General features: G+C 43.1%; 1 long non-coding RNA gene across 1 annotated transcript; it reads right to left on the bottom strand.

Annotated features, from left to right (window-relative positions):
- Positions 1–568: 568 nt before the first annotated feature.
- Positions 569–22605, bottom strand: LOC310792612. The gene is made up of 4 exons (XR_014553493.1): positions 22495–22605; positions 6836–11770; positions 3587–3703; positions 569–2390 (listed from the first exon to the last, which is right to left on the bottom strand). It is a non-coding gene; the product is annotated as an uncharacterized lncRNA (long non-coding RNA).
- Between the last annotated feature and the right edge of the window lie 1751 nt (positions 22606–24356).

Here is a 24356-nt window from a genome sequence, read left to right as displayed (position 1 = left end):
TTTTGATGTCCTCTTCATAGTGCAATCTACTTCCTCTTCGTCTTCTTCTTCTGCTGTCCTTCTTCTTCTTCTCGATTACCCCGTTTGTCGCTTTGCCGCCAACTACTGGATTTTGGACAAATTACACCCTCATAGCCTGGTAAACCAGCCGGTCACGTGAACTCACATTTCATTTCATTTCGAAATGAATGTGATTGTGAGTTCATGTGACCGGCTGGTTTACCAGGCTATAACCCTCCTATCATGTTTGTAGTCAATTTGACATTTATCATGTTCTTAACAGACAGATTTGACTTCAACTGTTTGGAGACAGAATAAGGCAATGTTTACATTACATCAGACATCATTCAGTAACACATGGCAATGATTATGGTCCCTGTAAGTTCCCCCCGCTCATGGCAGTATCATGTATTAACAAAGGGGAACTGGACATTTGTTTATCCCAGAGAAGAAAGAAAGACAGACAGGATGATTAATTCATATTTATATTCTAGAGGGAGAAGACAGGACTTCATATGAACTGCAAAACATGTACTTTAAATACACTACAGAGGGCTGTGTGTGTGTGTGTCTCAGTGTTTAACAGTTTTCAAAGTACACAAAAACTGGATCACATTGTTTTATATTTAAAAAAAACATTTATTTAAAAATTTTACAAAAATACGAAAAAATAAACACTTGTAAAAAAAACTGTATAAAGATTTACGACAAAGTATAGGCTACAGTACACTTTGAGGTTGTTTCCTTCACAGCTACATTCCCTTTGTATAACAGGTTTAGATTACAATTAAAGATAAACCACTGATCATTTTAAATGAGTATACCTGCACTCCTTAGAAATGTTTCAAATTAAGCATAGGCCAACAATATACAATTTCCATGGGAAACAAGGAAAGAAATATCTGGCATAATCGTTTCTATTGCCAAACAAACCCTGTCAGTCATATTACTGATCCATGCATGATTCTGTCTTCTCCATCTATTTCTTCTGAAAATCGTGGAAGAGGCTGGAGGAAATATTTGATCAAGGTAGACAGTACTTTTTCTCAGGATGTGGGGCCCATGCAGCTAGCCTGTTGTTCATAGTAATTAGCACATACCATGGCTACCCCCTCCTCAAAATAACAAAGAAAGAAAAAGAAAAACCTAATTCACATTCTAGTATATACACATCCACTGACAAAATAGGCTACAGAGTAAATAAGGGGCCCTTTACACGAGGACAGTTTCTGGAAGAAACGACACAATAGCGTTTCCTTCACACCTTCTCCCCGTTTACATCAGCGCTGTTGAATTTTTAAAACGCCGTAATGTACATGCCAGGTCGCTAGGTGGCAGTGTGATCACCTTATTCTTTGCCCATACAAGGATTTCGTAATCGTCTTTCCGGTTTTAAACGCGGAAGTAGAGTACGCTTTCCGCAGTCATTTAGACTTGCCAAAAAGCTTTTTTCAAGCTAAAAAAAAACCAAACTGTTTTAAAGTTTTAATATTTGTCGGGTGAGAATGTAACATGTGACCAGTTTATCAGAATAACGCCTATTGGAAATCGGACCGGGAGCGCTGAGTGTGCTATCTGTCAAACCCTACTGTAGGCTACTGGCAGTGAGAAAGCACTGTCGACGTGCTTTTGTAACCCACGTTAAATGCCGACCGGGTACAGCCATCGGCTCCTCGCAGCAGTAACGTTCTGAACATGTAACTGAAGTTGGCCGCAGTGTAGCTTAATTCTGAATGTTGCCAAACTTCATTCATACTGACGTTTTATTTGGTTGCCAACTCGCACACAGCTATGGCGTAATCGCGTGTGCAGGCACGTCAGAGTTTCTGAAATGTGCTGTTCCAAAGCAATTACATGGAGCCCTCAGCGGGAAGCGTATCAAACAATTCCACTCTAGAGGGTGGTTTCAAAATGTGTCGTTTCCCAAGCGCGAATTCGCCGTCGCCGTCTAAAAGGGAGGCACTAACGATAAAATAATTCCCCGTTTCCATAGGAAACCGTCCTCGTGTAAAGTGCCCCTAAAGCTTTTAGAGGATTTCAAACATTTTAAGAATGAGTTGTCAGTTTTATCATCCAGCAATTTACAACCCCCCCTCCCAGTGTGTGGGGGGATTCAAGAATGTCAAAAACCAGTCAGGTACTACTGTCAAACCTTGATAAGTGAATGAAGCATAAGCTAATAATATACCATTTCTATGGGAAAGAAGAAAAGAAATATCTGACATAACTGTTTCTATCGCCAAACAAACCCTGTTAGTCATATTATTGATCCATGCGTGGCTCTATCTTCTCCATGTATTTCTTCTGAAATTCGTGGAAGATGCTGGGGGAAACTTTTGGCCGAGGTAGGGGACAGTACTTCTTCTTCTCAGGATGCAGGGTCCATGCACCTAGAGTGTTGTTCATAGTAATTAGCAAATACCATGGCTGCCCCTCCCCCCTTCAACATTATTTAAAAAAATAAAACAACGCATATACATTTTATATACACATACATACATACATACATACATACATACATACATACCATACATACATACATACACAATAACAAAATAGGCTACAGAGTAATTACAGGTTTTTAGAGGATTTCAAACACTTTAAGAATGAGTTGTCAGTTTTGTCATCCAGCAATTTACTTTAAAAAAGGGGGAGGGGATGGTCAAGATTGTCAAAAACCAGTCAGGTACAACTGTCAATCCTTAAGTGTCTTAATCATTGAATTTAAATTGCAATCAACTAAATCGCATCACTTCCGTGCGCCATAAGATTTATCACATGAAAAACCTACCCAACACTGGGTGTTATATCAATTTGTCATAGAAAGTGTATGCAGGGTATGCAGGGTTTTAGGAATACCGTTGTCTAAAAACTGAGCTTGCTAGCGGGGTTTGTTTCCTGATCTAAATATGTGAATTTTAAGATGTTTTGGAGATCAAAAATTGGATAACAAGCTTTAACATGACAGTGGCACTGGGCAGTAGCATAAATGATATGTCTAGCACTGGGCAGTAGCATAAATGATCTGTCTATATTAATATATAATACTTCATTATGAAAATAAAAAAAATAGTTGTGTTTTGTGTTTATTTTTCTTTCTTTGTCCCCCCCCCCCCCTGCTATCTCTTCCAATGTGACGGAGAGCAAACAGAGCCAGGCTGAACATGCTGGACGAAGGTAAATACATTGTTCATTTTCTTATTGTCTCTATGATATAATAAGGATATGAGCCGCTGCGTGTCAGAAATAAGCAATTTACAGGACGTAAATACATGCATTACACATGTATTTACTGTATTCCTCTCCAGGCGCATTATGCTTCGTGGTTCATCTATATATTTATATGTATATATATATATATTTTTTTTTTTACTTTCCATGGTGAGTTAAAAATCATAATTAAAGCTGGAAATGAGGTCCAGGTTGTAAAAAAAAAAGCCTAGCCTATAGCTTCCACTGTAATTACCAAAGAACATCTCTGTGGTAATTACATTGTTTGAATTGGATCGGGTCAGATTTTGTTTGTGTTGAATAGCACAGGGACACAATGCTAATCCTATCCTGGGAACAGTGTGGAGTGCAGTACCTGTTTTTCCTCTCTCATCTCCATCATCTTCTGCCTTTCTTTTTCTGTCAGTGTCTTCTTGTCCCGTATCTCTTCCAAAGCTGAGCTTTGTTTGACGGAGTCTTTTCATGTTCATCTCTGTTTCAGTGAAGAAAGTAAACACAGGGTCAATAGAGCACCGCAGGAATGAGTCCGGAAGTAGCATGTTGGACCTTACGGGGGAAGTGAATGGGGATTTAAAATGGGGATTTTACTTGCATAAAATAAAGTCTGTGGTTAACAAAAGTTTATGGGAGTGGTAATTTGTGTTCAGCAGGATAATCTTCACAAACGTGAATCACTTTTATGACTTTTGAAATGTAAAATGTGTTTTTTTAAACACAATTTTCAGAAAACGCTTCAAAAGGCACACCTCAGACAAAAAATACAGAGGTCCGGACCTCAGTGACCTCGATGGTGGATACGGCCATGATCATACCCATCTCTGATGACATGGTTTCAACTTTACTTTTATCTTACAGACTGAAAAATGCAGGTTTCAACAAAACTTTTGAAAGTTAAATGCAACAGACATCTTACGCCCCAAACGCACTGATGCTCGCGTTTTGAAGTCCGCCGATTGTCTTACAGTGCTGCCACACTTGCGCGACATTTGACGCAGTCTGTCGCTGCTGCCCATTCACTTTGTATTGGATCGCGTAGCCAGGTATCCCAGCATGCTTTGCAAGTTATCGAGCGGCAGACGGCAGCAACGAGAGGAGGGGCCGTCGCTGTAGTCTGGCCGGGGCATTAAACGGCACCAAGAGCGTTCTGACACGTGTCAAACTGCCTTGACGCCCGTACTCTGAACCTGTTTCGATTTAATGCTCCCAGCTCCCCGCCCCCCCCCCCCCCCTCTCTCTGTGCGGCAACTTTCATCTCCGTGTCGTTCTCTGCTCCACAAACAAATCTCACGGCAGTTTAAATATAGCATGGCATGTAAAATATAACACTACACTATAGCAAGACTGTCTGAACAAAGTGCGAATGCTCTTCTAAACACATGAGCTACCAAAACAGTATTATTTCCCTGCATGTCATGATTAGTTAGATCGGCAAAAGTTTTGACAGAGTGGATTCCTTCATTTTCTCATCCTCCCCGCACTGCTGCTTTTTTCCCTCCACTCTGCATGACAGACAGGTAGGCCGATTACAGCCTTGACTGACAGGGTCTCAAAACGACGGTATAACAACTTTTTATTCATCAGTCATTGTGACTGCCTACATTACATATAAATTAGTGACCTTTCCCCCAAAATACTACTGGTTCTGTGCTGTTGGTATTTGGTATCTGATGCCTGCAGTGCGCTATAGGAGCAGAACTTGAGGCGCCTCATTTAACGCTTTGTGTGCGTTTGGGGCTTTACAGAGTTTATTCAATCTTATTAGATTAGAGGGTTCTATTCATTACATCTTGGTGTCTTGACAGGGATCTGGGAATCCTTTAATTAAACAAGGTCAGCCTTATCTAAAAAAAAGGCAGTGTTTTTCATAAATATATATTTTTTCGGTCAGCGAATAGGCTAGTTGCACAAGCGATTAGACGAACTTCCGGTTTTCTTGCCAATTCGGCGAGCCAGTTTCTGCTTTATCGGCTTCCTCTCCTTACCGGCCCGGTCGCTGTGCTAGTTGCTGTGTTTATCAAACTTATCTCTAACTATCTGGTTTTTCGACACTATTTCTGGAACTGATTACTGAATTTGGATTACGGACTTGGCTGAATGGATATTTGATTTGACCGCTGCCTGGACACGGACATGAATTTAATGATTGCGGACTTGTATGACGTTTAAGCTGGTTAAACTAACTAACGTTAGCTAACGAACCCTTAGCTAGAAGCTAGCAAAACACTGAGAACTCCGAATGACAATAACAAGACAAGATGAGTGCTGTGAGGAATAAGAAATATAATGTACGAGATGTGCACAAGTTACAAAGAGGTATGGGTGGCTCTAATGAGCACTGCTGTGTGCCACTTTGCTCAGCTTCAAGTCGCTATAACAGTAGGATGAGCTTCCACTGCTTCCCAAAAAATATTATTAAAATATTGACCAAAATCATCTTATTGTTGTCATAGGTATTGTGACATCATTCTAAAATGGATCCTGCCAATCTTGAACATATCCCAGGCTATGATAATCCCCCCAAGAGAAATCCAGTTTGCCTTTATGGGAAGGAAAATAATTCACTTTTTGTGTTTTCTACTGTACTTTTTACTGTACACTGGCATTTGAGGGGTTAAAATTCTGAGTAGGTATGACATGTTGGTATGAGGTATTAGGATGAAGTTAACAAACTTAACAAAAGCAAAGCATCAGCAAGGCAGCTTGAATCTAAACACTACTTATTATTATTATGTTATATGTATAACTTGAATCCCTCTCGCTTGCTTATGGGAGCGGGGGAACAGGCATTAACGATACGATGGACATCGTTTACGTTTATTTTAGGCAGATCTTGGAGACATCTCGTAAAAATTGTCATTTTTGAAGCAATTCGGTGGTAGAGAAGATGTTCGTTCTAACCTATGGTTCCAACACTGTTAGCTTTAAACTAACGTTAACGTTAGCTTTAGCTAACGTAATAGCATCTTAAGCTTCATACAAGTCCGCAATCCGTAAAAATTCAAGTCCGTGTCCAGGCGGCGGTCAAATCAAATATCGATTCAGCCAAGTCAGTCATAAAAATTCAGTAATCAGTTCCAGAAATAGTGTAGAAAAACCAGATAGTCAGAGATAAGTTACATACACACAGCGACCGGGCTAAAGTGGAAGCTGGCTAGCCGGTTTGACTACAACCGGAAGTTCGTCCTTTCAGTTGTGCACAGAGGCTATTCCAAAAGCAAAGTTAAAAGCATAGTAAATACCTCAACATAATACAGCACCTCATTTACCTGAAAACCTCAAGAATGGAGGTTGTACAAATATTGGCCTACTGAAATTTACGACCAAAGCTATTTTACAAGTTGCTCAATTTACGGTAATTCGATTTCAATTATTTTTTCAATTCAAATTTGCTTTATTGGCGTGAATGTCACAACAACACTGTTCATCAGTGTCACCTTATGTAGAAGAGACAGTCTGGCTTGAGAGACTAACAGGAAGTGTAAACACAATCGGAAGTTCTGATTATGATATATGATGATAATGACTTACAATACATTAACACACCATTTCATTTCAGCCTGTGATGCACATTGACAGATAAACTAGACATTATGGTATGACTTACCTAGTAGTACAGAATCTGTGCCGTCATTTCCATCTTTGAATTGGAAGGTATTGGGGAGTACATTGAACTTCAAGACTTTGCTCTCCTGCAGAGGCACGACAGCACTTCCCCCAATTTCAGCTTGACGTGTCATATCACCAGCAGGTTTTTTGGGTGTCACCACATCCTCCTTTGACTTCTGGATTTTAAGTTTGAGACCATTTTGGTTAATGGTCTTCCACTTAGAGGACCGTTTGGTTAGTTTGGTTCTTGCCAATGCCTTCATGGTTCTTATTCTCTGGTGGCATTGGGTGTTGTTGTCAACTGATGTAGGTCTCTTGTAGGAAACATCAGTCAAAGTGTCTAAAGCAGACTTCATAAAACGATGTCTAAATTTTTCATAACCGCATCGTCTGGGTGAACATTCCAGCGCAGGGGCAGTTTCGGGGGGCCTTCTCGCAGTTTCGGGGGGCCTTCTCGCAGTTTCGGGGGGCCTTCTCGCAGTTTCGGGGGGCCTTCTCGCAGTTTCGGGGGACCTTCTCGCAGTTTCGGGGGACCTTCTCACAGTTTCGGGGGACCTTCTCACAGTTTCGGGGGACCTTCTCGCAGTTTCGGGGGACCTTCTCACAGTTTCGGGGGACCTTCTCACAGTTTCGGGGGACCTTCTCACAGTTTCGGGGGGCCTTCTCGCAGTTTCGGGGGGCCTTCTCGCAGTTTCGGGGGGCCTTCTCTGCCTGGAGTTGACCTTCACAGTGATTGTTTCTGGAGGCATTGGTACTCGATGTGATGAACTTTGAAATGAAACATACTTTCTCTGTGATGAATCCGATGAGCCAAACAGGGCCAGTTTTACAAACTCAACAGGTTCACAGTCATTAGGGTCAAAAACAATCTTCATATGTTTTGAGATGCCTTCAGGAGCAGTCTGCAAATCAGCATCCACAGGAGCTTTATGTTTCCTTCTCCTTTGCGGGGATGGAGAACTTCTATCAGGATGTTTCAGTCTCTTGCGCTTTCTTCCTTCACTTTTATGTTTACTGTCAAGGCTGAAAGTTGTTTCCATGACAGGAATGTGGATATTCTCTTGTCCCAAGGAGGAGGACACAACAAACCCAACTTTATCCATTTTATCAGTTGATGTCTGCTTTGACTCAAAAGACTCTGCTGGACCTGTAGGTTTCATCCGAGCTTGTCCATAATCCTCTTCAAGGTATGACGTCCGGATGATGATTTCACTTTCAATGCTGGAAAGATTATTTTCACTAATTACTAAGCTACTTGACTGACTACTATCAGTTGGTTTTAGCTGAGCTCGTTCACGGTCCTCTTCAAGGTCTGACAACTGGATGGCGATTTCACTGCTTGACTGACCACTATCAGTTGGTTTTAGCTGAGCTCGTTCGCGGTCCTCTTCAAGGTCTGACAACTGGATGGCAATTTCACTGCTTGACTGACCACTATCAGTTGGTTTTAGCTGAGCTCGTTCGCGGTCCTCTTCAAGGTCTGACAACTGGATGGCGATTTCACTGCTTGACTGACCACTATCAGTTGGTTTTAGCTGAGCTCGTTCGCGGTCCTCTTCGAGGTCTGACAACTGGATGGCAATTTCACTTTCACTGCTGGAGAAACTCTGAATTGCCTTTTCACTAATAACTGAACTATTTGACGGACACCTACCTACACTTGGCAGAGAACTGTTCTTTGGTTCTATATTGTCATATGAGTGAGGTATATCATCATCTTCAGTTAAGTCAATGATTTTACTGATTTTGGTGCATTGCTCAGGCCACCTAAGTGTCAATATCTCATCGTCCATTGTTTTACCAGCCTTTTTCTTGCTTTCCACTGTGGGGTCACACTCGCTATCTGACCTCATCACACCCCGTTTTGCCTTTACGAACCCTGCCTTTTGTAGTGTCGTTTCTCCCTCTTCACGGCTCTTCACAGGACTTGGCTCTTGCATGCACTCGCATTGACTCTGTGTGAGCTTGTCAGACCCATAAAACAATTCCTTCCACTTTGCGAGGCAACAATAATACTCTATGGTGGATTGTTTGGATTTGTTTTGTTTGGGATTGCTTGATTTGACATCTATCACCACCGGTATTTCATCCTCCACAGAGCCGTTGATGAATTTATCCATCTGATTGTCAGTCTTTCCACTTTTCTCACTTTGCACTTGATCAAAGATGATCTTGGCCTCAGCTGGAGGTAAAACCTGGATCTCAAATGAATATGCGTCACTGGAATCAGTTGTTTCTACATTTTGGGGAAAGGGTGGTGTCAAGGTGTCTGGGTTTTCATCGTCCAATTCAGATGTTTTAAGCTCAGTTTGAGGCAAGGCTTCATTTTGCATCTCGCTCACAATTTCTGAAGGAATGCCATTGACTTCCTCAGTCCGTTTTGCCTGGCTGTCACTCTCTAGTTCTGAAGGAATGCCATTGACTTCCTCAGTCCGTTTTGCCTGGCTGTCACTCTCTAGTTCTGAAGGAATGCCATTGACTTCCCCAGTCCGTTTTGCCTGGCTGTCACTCTCTAGTTCTGAAGGAATGCCATTGACTTCCTCAATCCGTTTTGCCTGGCTGTCACTCTCTAGTTCTGAAGAAATGCCATTGACTTCCCCAGTCCGTTTTGCCTGGCTGTCACTCTCTAGTTCTGAAGGAATGCCATTGACTTCCCCAGTCCGTTTTGCCTGGCTGTCACTCTCTAGTTCTGAAGGAATGCCATTGACTTCCTCAGTCCGTTTTGCCTGGCTGTCACTCTCTAGTTCTGAAGGAATGCCATTGCCTTCCACACTCAGTTTTGCTTGGCTGTCACTCTCTAGTTTGTGTAGACCATACTGCAATGGCCAAGGGAAGCCAAACTCTTTATCAATGTCATCTAGCTGCTCATTGATATTCAACCATGATGACATGTATGGTACGTTGGGATGGACGTCATCGTGTTTGAGGACATGGTAGTTTTTGAGATCACAGGCGCCGCGCTGAATATGTGAGAGTATGACAGAGTCTGCTTTTACATGTTTATTGCAGAATTTTTCAACCTGAGCTATTAAACTCTTATAGCCCAAGAGACGTTTTGTAGTCATGCTTAATTTCTGTGTAATATAATTTGCTGGAAAATCTTCAGTTTGCATCTGGATTTTGCTGCACTCCTCTACCAACATATTTAATCTGGCAAGTGTCCATGGGATTATTGGAATTGAAGACAACATTGAAACACTGGGATTTGGATCTTTTGGTGTCTCACATTTGCTCGTTTCACTATTTTGGCTTCCAGGCACTTTGGTGGTTTGTGATTGTTGAGCAGTTGGTGTGAGACATTGTTCACTTTGCATTTTATTAGAGCACTGAGATTCTGTGTCATCTGCATAAGAATGATTTTGGGATGAATCTGGAGATGTTCCACCACTGGATGGTCCTGAATTCCTGTTCAAAGATGTGTTGGATATCGTTTCATTAGAGACATCTTGGTGAACCCTAACTTTTAAAGATGTAGATCCATCTGTCAAATCTATAGACTTATTGTGTTTTGCAAATTTTTCTGAAATAAAGACCTTCTCAGGGGGGTTACCAGCTTGGTAGTGTTCCTGGGACAGTGGTTGTACTACAGCAACAACTTTAGGGCCTGCACGACCAGGAGATGTGTGGTCGCTGCTGTCATTTCTCTTGACTGAGGAGACTGGCATTTCGGGTAGTTCAGCACTGTTTGCTGCAGATGATTGGGTCACATTTCTCTGCAGTGAAATTCTCTCTGACATAGATGCATGCAAAGCCGCCTTCAGGACTGCATTATTCACTTTATCTCCAAGAAAAACTATACTATCTGCCTTGAATCCAGTTCCACTTCCATCTTCAGATACTGTGACGTAGAAGCCTTTTGGTACAGAGCAAGGTTGAGGTTGGGCCTCCAAGTTGTGCTGTGTTGATGACACAGCACCATGGGTGGGTTTCGGCAACAGTTTCGGCAATGCCTGTCTTGAGGAAGGGGAGGTGTTTGAGTTACAACCTTCAATGACAGGTGATGCCACAGGCTGCACCATTTGACTAGACTGACTGCGATTGTCTGCATTTCCTGGCATCATTCGCCAATTGAGATTCTGTTTGAGTTTGTTGAGTTCTGTTTGACTTGAGTTTGTTGTAATGCCATGGCTGTTGTTCCTGAAAGGTTGAGAGATAGACATCTGACTTGGCAGGGGAGCGTGCAAAGACAATCCATGTTGAGCGGTATTTAGTCTGCTGGCATTCCTACTGTTCTGGTTAAGAGCAGTCCGTAGGTTGTGGGTGGTGGCAGACATGGATGTGCTGGTGCAAGGCATCTGTGCATGTTGATGCGTTACAAAGTTAGTATCTTGTCTCACCATTGATTGTTTCCCATACATTGGATTTTGTTGATTCTGATTTGATGGAATGCTTTGGAAAAGGAAATTAGCATCTGCTTGAATCATGCTAGGTGAGCTCTGCATTAGCGAATTCTGTGTGTTCTGGTGAGTGGCGACTTGGGGTACATAGTTTACCACCCTAGGCATGGGAGGTTTAACACTTTGTGCAGTAACACATGTGGTTTCATGAGTTGAGCCTCTTTCCAATCCTTTCCACAGAAGATAAGATCCATACGATGGTGGCAGCTGAGAAGAGACTGCCTGCTGAGGAACTGTTGAGGCCTGCTGATTAGATGTCTGTCCATTAGAGTAAGCTCCATCATAAGAGGGGAAATAATGACTTTGTGGCTGTGGAACACTTGCTCTCACGGATGTATACTGAGATGCGTTATTTGAACTGGCAGCATTCTGATTTCTCATTGCGTTGTGGATGAGCTGATAATTAACTTGTGAGGTTTGTGATGGTTGGCCAATCTGGGGGTTGTACTGTCCATTCATCCCGGCAGAGGAATGCATTTCCCCACCCGACTTTATTCTTCCCTTAAGCCTGGTGGTAAGTTGAAGAGGAATCCTTCCTGAAAATTAAAATAATTGAAAACAATCAATTTCATTTTAATTCACATTTGAAGCTAAGTTAGCTAACCTGTTAAAGCTGCATTCAGCAAAGTTTTTGTGTTGAAATAAGTGTTAAATGGCTCTATATTCTGACAGCAATCACTGAAATAGTGTTTGGTCAGAGACTTGAAACCCCCTAGCCCCCGCTGTCCTCCATCTCTCTCCTGTAGTCCTGCAGGCAGGGCGGATGTATCCCCGCAACCGTAACTCGTAAAGACTCACGTAGAGACGTCAAACTATCCAATCAGAGAAAAATTGACATTTTCTGCGAAACGGAAGGTCAGATTGCAAGGCATTTAAACGAGTATATGTATTTTTTCACCCCGAATCCAATGCGCCATCCTTGAGTCTCTATGAGTCGATTGAAACGAAATTCATTGCCCATCCCTACCGTTATTGTTAGAATTCTGGGCTGCCTCATATTTATTCTTGGCCTCTTTGAACACTGCCCCTCGGTGGGCCCTCGTAGGGGGACTCTCTGCATCCTTTGGGAATAGTCCCGCCTTTTGCCACGCCTCTTTAAGGGCTATGATTCTCTTCTCTTTCTTTTCCCATTTCTGTCTCACTGTCGTTGTCCGCATGTGTTTTATGACACGGTGCAGAGTGTCCGTTGTGGTGACTTTCTTGTCATTCATCCTCAAGGTTAAGGTGTTAGTCGTTTTTTAAGCTCCAGTAACTGCTCTCCTGGTCAAAGATTAACATACCCTCAGGGTGTGGTTGTTTTAGCCACCACTAGAAATAGAGCTGTCACTTTTTAATCGAAATTCGAATGTAACTTCAAATGTGGGGGATGGGGGGATGTTCGATATGTAATTGACCCATCCGAATTAAAATAATAATAATATTGTTTTTGTTGTTTTTTGCAACGAGGGGATTTTTTTAAATGTAATTCCTTGATGATCCAGCAGAGGGCACTGCGCTCTAACAGCTTGACCTATCCTGAAATTAACCCATAACTTTGGATATATTCGAACAAATTGCGGGTCAATTAATGTTCGTTCGAACTTTATTTTTGGAAAAAGTGACAGCTCTAACGAGAAACCATGCGTAACTTCAAGGACGCATGGGGTATTTCCACACTTATTTTGTTCAAACAAGTTTGTTTACTAAGAGAGGTCACTGATAATGGCTATGTGGGGTATTTCCACATAGCCTGTGATGATTAACAGAAAAAGAGCACAGCCTCCAGTAGGGATGGCACGATGGACGATGGCATCGACCATCGTGATTGGCCGACCCCCCATCGACCTCTGAGCCTTCTACATCGGATCATCGTGATTAATTATCTGTTCGAAATAAATGTGTGCCGTTTTAATAATAAAAGAGGCCAAGCCATCTTACCGTAATGTGCGGGGGACGCGCCGGCGGCATTAAACAAGCGCGCCCAGTTCAGTTCAGGAAAGCCTCCACTCCCCCTCCTTCCCTCTACTGCTTCTCTGAACAGGGGGCGCTTGTTTAATGTCGCCGGGGCGTCCCCCGCGCGTTCTTTCCTGTTTTCAACCCAAAGTGAGTACAAGTCTTCAACTGTGTGTGAATTAACTCACCTGGTTCCAAAGTGAAAGTTGATACAGCACTAGCAATGTTGAACGGCGCAAAACAAATAGGCTAACGTAACGTTACATCCTGACCAACAACGTGTGTGTGTGTGTGTGTGTGTTGAATTTAACTAGCTGGCAGAAAACTGACAGAATTACTGGCGGATATAACGTTAGATTCGCGTGGGCTTTTGAACCTAATGAGAGAGAGTTGAGGAGACTGGAGCGAGTTGAGAGAGAAATAGAGCAGCAGCAGCAGCAGCTAGGCTACTGCTAGCTGTTAGAGCAGTAGCTGCCGCTCACTGCTTGAGTGGCCTGGCTCTGTGCAGTAGCTAGTAGCCTGCCTGTCGGTCTCATGAAGAGCTCAGCTGTCCTGCTTTTAACGTGCATTGCAGCGGCGGATGGCATAAATGACGATGCCATTGTTCAAAACGATGTTTCACTGTAAAACAATCACGATCATGACATCGCACAACCCTAAGATAGATAGATGGATAGAGTGTTTGCATGCTTGTGAACATTATTTTTTAGCATAGATTATTGGAAACTCAGCGTAAATGAACGACATGAAAATATTTATAAAACAAATTGTATTTTAAATTTCCATGACTTGTCTAGCTTTCTCATGGCCATACGAACCCTGAAATTAGTTTGGTTGTACTTGTACTGTTCAGTAACTTGCAAAATAGTCTTAAAAACCAATATGAAAAAGAATCGTGATAAGATCGTGGATCGTGATCCTGCCTGAAAAAAATCGTGATATGATATTTTTGCCATAATCGCCCACCCCTACTGTCCATATCTCAATGGGCTGACTCACCAAAGGAAGGTGCTGTGGCTCTAACTACAGTTTTGGGGATTCTAGAGCAGAACGCAAGATGTCTATTCAGATGTGCGTTTACTGCGGTGGTTGAATCCCTGATCGCTAGCACCTAAATTCTAACTTTGCTGAATGGATAGAACGGGTGATTTACCCCACCCTGACCACGCACCCAGCCAGGCTGAGCCAGCTAACCCAGCGTCTATGACAAGACATCGCCTCAACCTATGGAGCGCTGGAATGAAAGGCACGCACCACTGTCTTAATACTTCACGTCTTAAAAAAAATAAATAACCGATGGTTAACCGACTAAGAGTGTCAGTTAGTCGAAAGTAAAATTAACCGAAAATCCACATCCCTACTTAAGATAATAGCTTCATGACATCAAAAGTCCCACTAGTACACATTTTTTGTTACCCAGGAAAGCAGCAGGGGGTAGCAGCAGCAGTATCGCCTTTTAAACTTTTAGTATATCACACTCTCTCAACCCCGTAAGTTTCAGCACGTCTGCGGGCTCTCTGTTCCCCCTCCCCTTCCCTTCTCAGACAGCTGCACAGGGTCAGCGTCAGGCCAGCCAAAACAAAATGGAAACTTCCACTTTCAAAATAACCGGGCGTTTACCACTTTTCAGAGTTGTGTGTTCCAGTCCAGACGTAGATATCATCTACGGCGGGCACTGCGAGACTATGGGGGAGCGAAGTGAACAATATATCATTTACATTAACCACTAGTCCCCATCCACTCCAGCTGTCATCACTGTCACTCCACTGACAGATGGGAGACAGTTCAATGACGTTCATCATGTCTTCGTAACAATTAGACAGTTTTTGTTTTCTTGTGTTCAGACATATAGGTTTATTAGATTTTTTTTATGTTTTTACCTTGACAGTTTCGGCGATAGCTCTCACCTTCCTCAGAAGCAGTCTACTGACAGCTGGGTATGACGTGTCAACCAGTCGTTTTTACACGACTGGCCGGGTGCCCAGGTCAAGGTAAAAACATCTAATAAACCTATATGTCTGAACACAAGAAAACAAAAACTGTCTAGATGGGAGACTGTCTGCACATCCCAGCATCTCTTGAGTCAGCGGTTCTCAAAGTGAGGTCCGGGGAACTGGTCCACTGGTCCTTTTGGGGGGTTCCAGGAGGTCCTCAGCAAAAAGGGGGATACTTATTTTGACTATAATTCCATCCACAAGTAACATAATGATAGAATGTAGGACTGGTTTGGCCATGGGTTTCATGCACTTTCTGTAATAAAACATCTTAAAGCTAAAATCTGATCAAAGCGGGTCCGTGGTCTAATTTCTGTCAGTTTAGTGGTGCTTGATGTGAAAAAGTTTGAGAACCACTGTGTTAAGTGACCTTGACCTTTTCTTTAAAGTTGCAAGTACCGTAAGCAAATTCCAGGCATATTGGGATAAATGAATGCAATACTTGAATGCAATGCAATGAATGCAATACTTTAGTATAGCAGTCGGGCGTACTTAGTGACAAGCAAGACGACAGTAAAATGGAAAGGTTTTTGGATTGAGTCTCTACACTCTAGTCTCTACACCCCTCCCACTCTCTAGTCTCTACATCTCCCCAACGCTAAAAATAGGCCATTGACACATTCAGATTGCCTTCACCTGTTACAGCCCCAGAATATCTAACAATTTGGTTCGACACAGCAGCATAGATTACTCTTCTTTACCCAGTTTTGTTAGTCCTGACCCATACATTCCCTGCCTGCCAAACCACCTCCCCTTTGCACTCTATCCTGTTAGCGTTAGCTCATCAGCATTGCCAGGTGTACGGTAATTATATTTGTACGATAATTTAATTTGCCATCTGTACTATGTATGATCAATAATGCCAAAATCCCCATAATGTACGATAATTTGATCATTTTGTGACAGTTGTAATCAATATACTAATATGGATCCTATGTCTGTTTATACATCTTCTCACATCTTTGCAGCCAAGCATGATTCATGAGCCGCTTTCACACCGGCCTTGAAAGCCGCAAAATGCACGGAAAATAGGATCCGCGCCTCCGATGTGAAAGTTGTGAACGCGGGTTGGTGGGTAATTGTTGTACGCCTTTCGCTCCGCCAGTGGACCTAGTCACAGCGCCGGGTTACCCAGCAACCCGCCTCCACTTGAAAGCGTAGGAGTGGCAAGCCGGAACGGTGCGAATGGTCAGCTCATTCTTTTAAAAAAATACAGGGGAAATCCCCTCATGCAGCAAGAAAGGCATGAGTGAAAGTAAAAACAGTAGCCTATACAATCATGACTGCAGGGGCGCCAGGAGGAATGCTCCGTGCCTAGTAAGTAGGTTAGGCTTTATGCTCAAACGATGTTGACATTAGTAGTGTAGTGCGGAGCACCCCGGAATGACCTTCTGGATGCGTGAGAACCTCTCAGCGACCCTCGCGTCACTCCGGCGCTTTGATCTTAAACCCTTTATTTCATATACCCCTGCTCACTGCTAGCTTGGAACGATCAAAAGTAGCTCCGACTTTTACTAGCCTATGGAGCACAGGGGTCAGAATACAAATAGATCTTGCTATCCTAAACGTTTACTGGTTTAAAATAGTAGTGTTCTATCTACCCTAGTTTCTGCCGTGCTAATAACACAACAATTGATTAGCAATCACCCTTCATTAGCAATCACCAGTTTGTTTTTGGCCACAGTTCTGTCGAGGTGTTACCTACAGTATGTGAAGACAACGTACCAGCATAGATTCAGCAATAATAATACAATTTCCCGCCAGAGGCCGGCGCTTTACCTTATCCCTGTTGCGAGGTGTTACAGCACCAGACAATGGAATACCTCACGGTAGTTCACAGTCAACCAGAGCAGTGGAGGGGTCACGGTACACCCGTGACAAATGCCACTAAAGCCGTTTTCCCACATGCGTACCGGAAAATTACCTGTAAGTCAATATCGGACATTTCCCTTCACACTTCGGCTCACGCATATCGGAATCTAGCAGCGAATTTGCCTGTACGTTGGGGGGCGAGGCGGCACTGCAGAGCGGGTGGGGAGTGACGTGTCGGCAAAACTCCGAATGGTGAAATAAGTTTGCTTGTTTATCCATTCACCTGCGTCGCGTTGAAGCACTTTTTACAAACTGGCTTCGTTTGATGTGTCCGGGCTTGCCTTCGCTGTCGGCAACGTAAGCAAAATACTTCCACATTTCGCTTCGTGCATTTGCTTCGTCTCTGTCCCTGTCGGGCTGTCACTGAAGGAGGAGGACGAGCAGGCAGCAGAGAGGAGAGAGGGGAAAATCAGCACACCCACACATGAAGCTGACATAGGCTACTGCTCTTATTATCACAAGATCATTTCGCCAGTTTGCTTTAATGTGCGCGAATGATTAGATTATGCCCGCTGGAACATTAAGCAACGTGTGTACACCTCGCCCATGAGAGTGTCGCGGGAAATGACTGGACCCGTTCTCTACTTGAGTCCGCTATCGCGCATACCGCTCTTCTGACTGGCTCCAAACTGGTGAAATCTCCGCGATGACGGGGTCGCGCTTATACCGGCACGACGACTTTCTCACATGCAGGCATTAGACCACGTTCCGGTCATTTTGCGGTACAAAGCGCACGTGGGAAAAGGGCTTAAGTGTCCGCTATAAAGGCCTAAAATGCCCTGTGGGAATACTCACCCTCCTCAGGAGGTTGGTATGAGAAGAACACCAGATGCAGTCAAAAGCAGGCAGGCAGGATGCAGAATGTCTTTCAAAGTTTTTAATCAAAATCAAACAAAGTCTACAAAAGCTTACTCTATGCAATAGAGCAGCGTTTCTCAACTGGTGGGTCGCGACCCAAAGGTGGGTCGCGGGGCCGTTTTGATTGGGTCGCGGACATTGGCCATTTTTTTTTTTTCATATTTCATTGAGTTAAATTCAGATTATTGAAACTGGATTAGCCTGACGACCAGTTTTACTTGTTTAACAAGCTGAAGCATATGCTCTGCCTGTAATTCAAGAGAAGCCTTTTCATTTCATATTTAATTTTAGTTCAATTCAGATGATTGAAACTGGATTAGCATGGCCCCAGTTTAATTAAAAGTTATGACCAGTTTAACTAAAAAGCATTGATTCAAGAAAAGTCTGCCTTTTTATTTCATATTAGTTAAATTCAGACTATTGAAACTGGATTAGCATGACCAGGTTAACTTGTTTTATTATTATTATTATTATTATTATTATTATTATTAACTTGTTTAAAAACATATAGGCATGTAATGTAATTCAAGATAAGTCTGCCTTTTATTTATTAATGCGCTATTTTTTGTGCAATAAATTTGAGTGGTTTAAAAAAAAATCTGAAATTTGGGTCGCGACTTCATGACAAGGAAAATAGTGGGTCCTGAGGCTACACCAGTTGAGAACCACTGCAATAGAGTGTGAAACAGCATTAAGTATCAAAGAGAAGTGCCGATCGCATTGATCTCCAAAATCATCAAATGCAAAAATCAATCGTTCTGCTTCAGACAGTGAAAGCCTGTTATATTTATAACCCACAGGCAGCACCTCCCCACATCACATCACCTCATGTCATTCCGATGAGCGCATCATGACAACAACACCTGGTTAGTTACAGCGTTATCTGGCTAACTTCATATGAGAAGGTACTTCCCGAGCGACTCCCACAGCCTTGTTGCAATTAAAACAGATAAATGGTCCACAGATGTTCATTTCTTTCGTCATTCCCCACTCTTACCTCTATGTGAACCCTCTGCCTTTCTCCAAGTGTCCAGAACGGCCTTGACCTTGTGGACTGAGTCACAAAGTCTGGGTGCTTCCCAGCCTCCCCGTATCAATTCCCACTTAAATTCACTCCCTTACGTTTGTTTTATCTGTTTGGACAGGGAGCCGATTAATCATCACCTCGACCCATTAGAGTTTGGCAGAGTGTACATAGTGGGCAATTCCCTCTCCCCTGCAAGAAAGTACTTTGCATTTTCTCATGCAACAAACCATGGCCCGGCACCGTATCTCCCTCTGTCCTACTCCCTCCCCTGGCATTCAGCCCGGAGGGAGGAGGACAGATGAATCCACAAGGCCACGCACTCCGTCATCACAATGAGTTCACAAATTCAACATTTTACAAGTTCAGCTTCCTCACACATTCAGCAGTTAAAAGCCACCAACCAATATATGAAAACTGCTACTCCATTTCCAGTGGTTTTAATAATATGCCTGTTGTAGCCTGTGAGTAAAATGATAGCACAAAATAGCGCAAAATGATAGCACACCACACCTCAACACACAAGCCAGAATATAACTCTACTCCCATATACCAATGAGTACAGTAAGCATTGATTATAAAACTACATTTTTCTTTTACTGTTCAAGGGGTTTCCACACTTATAATGGTATATATCTACTTGCCCCTTCAGTACGTAACACAGCCTAAATAAGGACCATAATGCATGCATCATAAGGACTTTCATTGTCACAGAATACTACAGTAGGTAAAATTAACGGATATAATAATAAGCTTCAGAGGACTATAGCTGTCTGTGGCGAGTTGGTCTGAGGATATTCCCTCTGGAAACCAGCTCCAAAACTGCAATCTGTCTAGCTAGCCAGTTGTGCATTCCCTTACAAAAACTACTAACGTTATAGTAGTCATGTGCATGTATAGCCTATACGATTCCCCCGACGAACATTATGCAGACTGCAGCTGTTTGATATGCGGGCGTCATCTTTCAGAATGGACGCTAATTAGGCTACTTCATGGGAATAATTTGCTTTACAAAAAACTGGAACCAAAAGATAAGAATTAGCCTTGTACCTAATAGGCTACATGATGGTGCATCTGTGATCCATAAAGTTGATCAGATGAATATTGAAAGCCTTGTTACCATGCTGCATGTGGACAACACTTTTGTGTTTTATCACTAATCATTTTGATCCTTAACACATTCAGTGCCAGCGACGCCATATGGCGTCATTAGAAATTTACCGTACAGTGCCAGCGACGCCAAATGGCGTCATAACTCGATTTTTTTTTTTTGACGGGGGGGTGTCGATCTATGCCTCTTACATCGCCTCTTACAATATTCAGAGGTATTGAATGTGTCTAACCTATTTTACAGAACCCTTAGGTGGCGACAGCGCTCTCCAGATGAGAGAACGTGGAGTGAAACACACAGAAGAAGTCATTGGGGGGAAGGAAATCGCATCGCATCCGTCCGTATGCAGCGGCTTCATTGAAGCAACGTTTAGCTGTGCCCCTGCAGCAGCCAATCTGCTATCACAATTGAGCACCTCGATGTCCGCTGCAACAGCCTCCGTGTCCGCTGCAACACATGATCAGCCGTGGATTTGTTATTATTCTCAACTCGAAGCATGGGAGCTGGTACACGCGGCTGTAAAAAAGCAGGATCTAGCAGACTTTTTCAGTGCTGAGCACAGGCAGAGAAAACGAGAAAACAGCAGAGCAGAGAGACACTCCTCCCCCAACGGGGGGGGGGGGGGGGGGGAGGAGGGCACGCAGAGCCAAGTACACAACACAGACCCAGACAGCAGGACAGGGTTGGCAAACGCAAGCCAGAATATCCGATGCCCACCAGCAGCAAAAGATCAGCAAGAAGCTGCAACCAGCAGCGCATGCAGGCGCCAGCGCTGCTGGTTTCAGCTAAAAATATTATTCTTCCAAACAAAATTCCCTTGCCTTCACTGTTTTATTGAAGGAAATTATTTTTGAGGTGTGACTACATCAGAAAATTAGCTTCAGAGTCAGTGATGTGCTTGAAATGTTTAATTTCACAAAAGGCTCATTATCTCAGCTCGTAGAAAAAAAGCTCTTTTTTTCGTTCAATCAAGCTATCTTCTCCGGCTCATAACTAAAGAACGGAAAATGGGATCAATAAACTTTTTTTTGCAGGTGATAGAAGAGAGTCTCATCGTTATTTGTGCGTGTTCAGTGTTTACATAGTAATTATTAAAGAAATTATATGACTGTTTTAAAATGCATTGCGGCCTATGTGGCACAGCAAGCAACCTTTTGCCCAAGGGCCGTGGCACTGAAAGTGTTAATGACCGCAGCTGCACGTCGTTGGCTGGCGTATATCGGCTATGTTTGGTTGTTGAATGAATTCGTTCAGCATACAGTAGCCTCTGCTACACTAACGTATGAAAATATTCATTTGGGCAAGGAGGAGCTGGGTGGAAATGCCTCCGCTCGCCTTTCAATCCGGGAGCGGTGGCTGTCACCTAAAAGCACACCCCAGGACGGGAATGTGGCGGTGCTGCTTGGCTCTGTGTGAAAGCAATTTCTGTGACGAGGCTGCCGGCTTTGCACGCCTTCTGAACTGCAATTTTGCGCGATCTGTGTGTGAAAGCGGCTCATGCATTCATGTCCTCTAGGACAAAGTAATTTTAGAATTTCCTACTCAAGTAGAAGTATTGTTATTTTTGCTGTTTGCTGCTCAGTGGAAGTACTTACTGGTGTAAAATGTACTTTAAAAGTAAAAAGCACCCAATTTTAAATGGAAAGTTGAACGTTGTGTTGTAGATTTTTTTTTTTTATATTTAAATCATCATTAAAATTTCATGTGGGCAGGGGTGTCATGTCTGTTAGTCACGATTTGTGACATCATAAATCAGTGCATTGTGATATCATCAGTGATGTCACTTGAGCAATTGTGATGTCATCAGTGATGTCATAAATCCTTCCTGGCTGAGGCTATATAAGTGGTAGAAGACGGCTGCTGCTTGCATATGCTCACATTCCTCACATTTCACATTCCTCACATTTCTAAACCAGTTTATACTGGTGGTGGTCATATACTGCTAGTAACATTGGTGATCTCAGCTGCACTTCTGCGGCCTGCTTGAAGTAGAGGTGAAGAGGGGAAAATATGTAATGTATTTTAGATTTTGGGGTGAAAAGCACCTTTTCCCAACGGGTTTTTTCCTTGTGCAGTGTGGGGGAACTGTCTGAAGCAACACACACCGAAGATAAACGTGGATATCTGTGTAAACGTGGTTAGTTTTAGGGGATACAACTTTTGGCACAACACCAGTTTATGGGCGTTCACCATGGGTGTTTGTTCACACACAAAGAAGACCCACTTCTGACACGCTGCCTGCATTTGACCCGATTTGACCACAGTGCTGCGACTACTCCGCAGTTTAGCGTTGTTGTTAGCGCTGCTACATGCCAACTTTAGTTTATAACGTGTATTCATCTAACCTACATAACATTTAGCGATTGACCTTGCCCGCGTCTTTGTGGGAACTGTTACTTTGGGTAACGCGTCATTTATTAATTGACCTAGCGGTCAGTGTTCCACACATCTGGGCGACATTTTACTCACATCACGTCTTTTCCCGGCGATGACTTAAACCACGGTCGTATCCAGAGTGCTGTCCATGACTGAAAAGTCTTCAAGCTGTCCGTTCTTTAGTTTCCCTCTCCTCGACGTCTAGACAAAACACGCAGAGCTTCCTGTTGCTTCTCCTGCACAAGTCTTGCAGGGGACTGACGATCCGTTCCAATGACGTCACCTTCTGCTGCTGCGCGAGAGAGAGAGAGAGAGAGAGAGAGAGAGCGCACCAACCAACAGGTTACAGCGCGTTACCCCCCCCCCCCCACACACACACACACACACACACACACTATCGCGCCAAGAGTAGGTTGGGTTTAGGTATGAGAAGCGTGACGATTGGTTAAGGTTAGAGTAAAATGGGTAAATGGCAATCAGAGTAGGGCGGGACTTGGCGCAAATGGGGTGGGGGGGGTGGGGGGGGGGGTCGTGACGGGAATGACCCGCAACAGCTCCTCCCCTTGCCCACTGCCCACAGAGAGGACAGAGTGAAACAAAAGAGACAAAAAAGGCTCAAGGCTCTAGACTTGGTCCCCCTCAAGTTGTACGAAGTCTTAGGGGTTAATAGTGCAGCAGATAACTGAAAGAATCGTTCAAATTGTGAAAGAAGCGTAAAATTTGGCACAAATACTCTTAAAGGTCCACTCTTTTGAAAAAGTGGTCTGGCCACGCAAAAATTCAAGGTGGCGCCCATTTTTCAAGATGGCCGCCACCTAGCTCCTTAAATTACGTTTTCCCATAGAAATTGATTGAGTTTTCAGATTAAGGAGGTTTTTGGTGTTGTCTCTCATGTGTTAGACCATGCAGAAGCCATGCCAACCTGGAATTCCACCATGGTGACCATTTTCCAAGATGGCTGCCATCTGGATTGTAAATCGAAAACATTCTCATATAATTTGATTGGGTTGTCCAATTTACGAGGATTCTGTGTTATTTTATGTTTTAGATTATGCAGAAACCAATTCTGCAATCAAAAATGATAACATATCATGAGAACAGGGTAGGTGATTGGCTCTAGCTGCCATTTCCACCAGTTGTCCGCAGTGGTCATAGACCATTTTTTCTAAAAAGGCTCCATGGCTAGGAGAGGTTTTTTGACTGTGTTTGGTCTGACCTCTCGTCCTCGACCTGTCCGGTTAGTAAAACCTGCCAGGAGTCGCCTCCCACCGGCATAGCACTCAGGGTTCAGTGAGGTACACAAGCTCCCTTACCACGACAAGGTTAACAGTCACAAGGGAGTTTTTTTTTGTTATGTATTTGTTTTTTTGTGGTTTTTTTGTGTTTTTTGTTTTTTGTTTCGCCCCATAAATACTAAACACTATTACATTTAACAAATAAATACAAAGGGATGGGGAAATTAAAAACATGACTAGTAGCATAACTATGGTGCTGAACGGATAGCACTCCAGAAATAATAATTGAACAACTAGCCTAGTAGCCTACTACTGAATGTGGCTATATCTGGAGGCAACAGCATCACTGCAGCCACTGAATAATTACAAACAGAAAATATTAATCTTAGAGTAAAAGGCACAGGTGCTAACATCACAAAGTAACTTATCAACTGAAAATTCTCTCACTAGTAAATACCGTAAAAAGATTCAAAACAGCTACACAGAAAATGTGCTTCACTGTTCAATATAGGCTATGGAGTTCCTACTCACATTTGCAACTGCACAGTGCTGTGCAATTGAAACCTAATCTAAAGCATTTGCACCTTCCACGGCACCCTGATTTGCAGCCACACTTGGTGAGTTGTTGACAACTCTCTGCAAGTGGTGAATTGGCTGTCCAGTAGACCCGCCATTCTTCACCATCCTTCTCCCATCCCCAGTCAGCAGGACTCTCTGCTT

This window comes from Poromitra crassiceps (assembly GCF_964638095.1).
Source record: "Poromitra crassiceps genome assembly, chromosome: 18".
NCBI classification, from domain to species: domain Eukaryota; kingdom Metazoa; phylum Chordata; class Actinopteri; order Beryciformes; family Melamphaidae; genus Poromitra; species Poromitra crassiceps.
The sequence above is the reverse complement of the archived record's forward strand: the minus strand, read 5'-3'. Positions and strand labels throughout refer to the sequence as shown.